The sequence below is a fragment of the Procambarus clarkii genome, chromosome 62 (genome assembly GCF_040958095.1).
Source record: "Procambarus clarkii isolate CNS0578487 chromosome 62, FALCON_Pclarkii_2.0, whole genome shotgun sequence".
NCBI classification, from domain to species: domain Eukaryota; kingdom Metazoa; phylum Arthropoda; class Malacostraca; order Decapoda; family Cambaridae; genus Procambarus; species Procambarus clarkii.
In genome coordinates this window covers 1,300,782-1,305,870 of record NC_091211.1, presented here as the reverse complement: position 1 = coordinate 1,305,870, position 5,089 = coordinate 1,300,782, and the positions used below count along the sequence as shown (strand labels likewise).

The following is a 5,089-nucleotide window of genomic DNA, read 5'->3' as shown; positions in this document are numbered from 1 at the left end:
TTTGGAGTTTGTTTTTAGCCTGGTGTGCTGTGAAATACTTACAATAATGATGATCAATGTGCTGGTTGGTATAGATATGAGACAGAAGATTTTGATCAGGATCAATATCAGTGTGCATAGAGATGCAGAGGGATCACGATACAAGATACACGATAAAGCAAAACACAAGAATAAGAGCAGATACAATAAAACAGTAACAATTTAGAAGTAAAATAAAGATCCAATAGATAGCCAGGGAGGACACAGAAGTTAAATAAAATAAAACACAAAAAATCAGTAGAGACTGACAATATAAATGTAAAATAAAAAATAATAAGAAAAATAATAATCATAAAAAAAATGATCTTGAAGATAATTAGCTTAGTAATGGTTAATTAACAGGGTAATAAAAAGCCCTAGGTTTAGTGACAAGGGGATTAACTAAGAACAAATAATTAAGAGTATAAAACATACAACGATGACAAACAAAAAATAAAGTAAAAATAAAAATAAAAATAAAAATAAACACCTTTGGAAAGGAAAGGCAGAGCTTAAGTACACTTTGGTTGTATGTGAGACTACAAATTATGTTCTGGTTATTCAGCTGATATCCCACAGTCATCCAGGAAAGAAGTGAGGTGTGCTTCAGTGGTTATGACATAAGTTTTTCCAGAGTCAGTCTTCCTAGCTATTATTTTACCATCGCGCACAAAACAATGTTTAATAGCAGTGGATCTATTGCGAATTCCACGTAGTTTAAATAAGAGATTTTGTCTGAATCTGGTAAGACATTCGTTCACATAAACCTTGGATTTCCTAGCGACTGCAGCAGTGATAAGGTCTGACTTGCGGGAGCAGCTATCTAACTTCACGCGTATCCTTCTGTTGTTTGCACCAGATGATTTGGTACCCACTCTATAAGCTGACTTAATGTCTCTTGCTTCGATTGAATAATTCAACTTAGTACGCAATTCCTGGATCACGATGGCAGTACAGTCTTCTCCGTCAGTTTCATGGGGAAAATCCTGTGATGAGATGATGACAGAATCAAGGAGCTTAAGTTGGTCTGATTCGTCTTGATTTTAGATAGCAATGACGAGTAATTCTTTGAAAATTCTTTGGAGACGATTCCTAACATATACTTCTTCTCAAGGGCATATTTTTTATTAATGGATTTAAGTATTCACTTTGTAAGCCAAGGATTGTTAAGACTTTTGGTTGTGACTTGTTTCGTAATTATAGGACAGTGGGTGTTATAAAGGCTGAGAACTTTTTTGAAGAAAAGATTGCACTGCTAGGTTGATGTTCCCTATGTTACCTAACTCGGACTCCCAGTTAACATTAGCAGCAGCAGTTATAAAATTGTCTATAACAGTTTCATTGTGCAGCCTAAAGCTTAACTCCCTTGTCTCTAGAGGTGGTTTGTTAATGTTAGTTAAGAGAAATGTGGGGTAATGGTCTGTAGTGCTATCGGTGATTATACCTGAAATAAGCGGAGAGATTATGTTGGTCCAGATGTGATCTAGAGTCGTGGCAGTACTATTAGTGATTCTAGTAGGTCTAGTGATTAAGGGTATGAGGAAGCAGGAATTCATACAGTTGAGGAAGCTAACAGCAGTAAGGTGTTCAGGCTCGCAGAGGTCAATATTAAAGTCCCCTGCGATAATTAGATGGTTTTTGTTCAGTCTGTTATCTAGTATTAGATTTCTAAGGTTTGAGTTGAATTCGAACACATCAGTGTTAGGAATTCTATAGACTGCACCCACAGACAGGACAGACTCACCACCCCTTGACTCTGAAACTGGCGAATATATACTCCCCACAGCAGTCTCCAGTTCTAATTACTTTTAAGCATGTTAGTTCTTGGTGGTAGTAAAGAGCAGTACCACCACCTCTCTGAATTTGACGACAGTTGTGAATTGCCGAGTAGTTAGGCATTCTTCATGGAAACTCTGGCACCAGAGTTCACCCATTCTCTGGGGGTCTGGGGAGATCTGGTGGGTGTCTGAGGGATGAATGGGGTCTGGAGGTGTGCTTGGGGGCGAATGGGGGCTGGGCATCTCGGAAGGTAGGTAGGAAGGTCTGGGGTAGGGCCTTGGTAGATAGGTCTGGAGTAGGAAGGGCATACTGGGTCTGAAGATTAGGAAGGGTCTGATAGGCACAGAGGGGTTGAGAGGTAGCGTGAGGTTGAGAGTCAGATAGAGGTTGAGAGATTGTCGGGGGGGGGGAGGGGGGTAGAAGGATAGAGGGGGTGGGGGAAGAGGGGGGGGATGGTGCATGGATAGTGAGAGTGAGAGAGAGGTTGTATTAGTCAAGGGGAACTCAGGGGTAGGTGTAGGCATTGGGGCAGTAGGGGGGAAGAGGGAAATGGAGGAAGAGGTGGGGATGTCCCCCCTTTCCCTCTCAGGGGGTCCATATGACCCCCTCGCAAGGAGAGGGGCAGAGGAGGGGTGAGGGCTGAGCGGGTTGAGGAGGTTGATGGGATGAGGGAGTCCTTGGAATGTGGGTTGAAGCACATGAATTTGAATGTAATGGGATCGGAGGGGGCAGGGGGTTGTTGGGGTGATAAGCAGGGGTGGGGGATGGGAGGGCTGATTTGGGGAAGGTGTAACCTGGGAAACACCTGCTGTGGGCTGGTTACCAAGGGTGGGGTGGGTAACTACGCTCGAATGTGAAGAGGTGTATCGTGTAGGTCAGCTCGCCCTGTAGACTAGCTGTTCATCTTTTGTCATGTATCTGTCAATATACACGTAATAGTTTTCGCTACCTCTGAGTGTTTGTGTTGCAGGTATGTAATCCACTGCCTCTTCATTAGTGAACTGTACCAGGCCAAGTCGTTTCTTGTTGCAGCTGTAAGGCCCAATGCGTCGGTGTATTTCCACCTCATTCCCTGCCATCTCAGCTCAAATATCTCTCAAGATCCCCTGTAACTCAAAATTTTCAATCTCCATCCTTTCCTACCTCGATAGTGCCTTGGCTTCAAGTAATCCATGGATTACGATGAACCTCTTTCTCAGTGAAGGGTCATCTGGTCGCCCCCCCCTGGCTAACCCCCACTCACTACTCCCCCCTTCCCTTGCCATGCTTCCATTATTCCTGCCAAATTCAGTTGCAAGCCTAGTTAGTTCACTTTCCCATGCTACTCTGCTCTTTCTGATTTCGTCCTGTATATAATCCATCATCTCTTGCTTTTGTCTCTGAACCTCATTCTGTAATTTATTAAAGATCTCACTTTTAATCCCATGGATTAGATCATCTATCCACACATCACTCTTCTCTACAAATTTCCTTATCAGCTATTCCACAAGCCTGTCCTCTTCTTCAATCATAATACTGCTGGACCTAGATGCCCTTCCTGATTTAGTCATTGCTGTAGCAACCTTACCCAAAGGCGTCCCAAGTAGCTTACCGATCTGCTGACACAATATAAGTGAGTGAGTCTCCACGCGGTGCAATAAGGATTGCAGCCGGGGTGAGGTCACGTTGGTCACAGATTGTGGCTGTGAGGTCACAGTCAGCTGAGGTCTGCCCCACCTTTCTCCACACTGCCACAATGCGTTCAACAACTATTTTCAATTACGCTATTTCTACTGTTTTTTCTTCACTTCCTTATGGTTTGAGTCAGATTCCAAGTTTTTCATTCACTCGTATACACTTTTTCACTTCGAAGTAGCCTGATTATCCCTCCCACTTCACTAGTGACCCACGTCCATCCAACACGACGGACAACACACACCCATGTGTGTTGTGCTTGTTTTTGTGCGCATGTGTGTATGTGTGTTTGTGTGTGTGACAGTGTGTGGAATTAAAGTACTTATAGATGGGCATTGTTTTGTGCGTTGTGTGTGGGTAAGATTGTGTCTGAGTCCTGGAGTGTAATACGATACTGCCAGGCCTGCATGGCCTATGGTCAAATGATTGGTAGGAGAGGCTGTGCTGGCAGTCAGTGTCACTCTGGCTGCTGTAGACCTCACACTTACAGGATCGTCTCTCTCCAGCCTGCCCATGGTATACCACCACCAGCCATCTCTCTCTCTCTTCTCCTCTCTCTCTATCGTCTCCCGTATCTTTCCTTCTTCTCTCTCTCTCTCTACTTCTCTTCTTCTTTCATCTCACTTCTTCTCTCTCTCATTTCTCTTTTATCTTTCCTCTCTCTAAACTCCCTTCTTGTTCTCTCTTCTTCTTCTGTCTATTCTCTCCCTTTTTCTTCCTCTTCTCTCTCTGTCTTTCTTCTTCTCCCTCCTCTCTCTTTTTCTCTTCTCTCTCTCAATTCTTCTCTTCTCTCCTCTTCTTCTTCTTTTCTCTCTTCTTCTTCTTCTCTCTCTCTCTCTGCTCTTTTATTTCTTCTCTATCTTCTTCTCTCTCTCTCTGCTCGCTCTTTTCTTCTCTCTCTCTTCCTCTCTCTATTCTCTCCCTTCTTCTCTTCACTATCTCTCTTTTTCTTTTCTTTTCATCATCTTCTCTCTCTCTCTCTCTTCTTCTTCTTCTTTCACTCTTCTCTTCTTCTCTCTCTCTAGCTTCTATCTTTTCGTCTCTCTCTCACCTTCTTCTCTCTCTTATTACTCCTCTCTCTCTTTCTTCTTCTATCTCTTCTCTATCTCTTTTTCTTCTTCTCTCTCTCTAGTTCTCCTCTTTTTCTTTCATCTGTCTCTCTCTTCTTTCTTCTCTCCTCCTCTCTCTCCTTTCTCTCTTATCTCTCTCTTCCCTATCCCTCCCTTCTTGCTCTCTCTCTCTCCTTATCCCTATTCTCTATTCTTCTGTCTCTATTCTCTTTCTCTCTCCTCTCTCTTATTCAAATTTCTCTTTTTCTCTTCTCACTCTTCTTCTCTCTTTCCTCTCTCTCCCTCCCTTCTCGCTCTCTTCTTCTCTTCTTTTTTATTTCTCCTCTCTCTTCTCTTTCTTATCGCTCCTCTCTCTCTCCCTCCTTTTCTCTCCTCTCTCTCTCTCCCCATTCTCTCTTTTATCTCTCCTCTCTCTCTTTCTCTCTCTTCTCTCTCTCTTTTCTCTCTCTTTTCCCTCTCTCTGTCTTCTCTCTAGCTCTCACTCTCTCTTCCTCTTCTCTCTCTCAATTCTTCGCTTCTCTCACTCTCTCACCTCCCTCTCTCTCTTT

General features: G+C 43.2%; 1 long non-coding RNA gene across 1 annotated transcript in view; it reads right to left on the bottom strand.

Moving 5' to 3' along the window:
• Nucleotides 1-4,435: 4,435 nt before the first annotated feature.
• The window catches only part of LOC138354252 (uncharacterized), a 78,764-nt gene continuing 78,110 nt past the window's right edge, over nucleotides 4,436-5,089 (bottom strand). Inside the window, exon 2 of the long non-coding RNA XR_011223481.1 lies at nucleotides 4,436-5,089. This exon is cut by the window's right edge and continues 858 nt beyond it. This is a non-coding gene — a long non-coding RNA (uncharacterized lncRNA).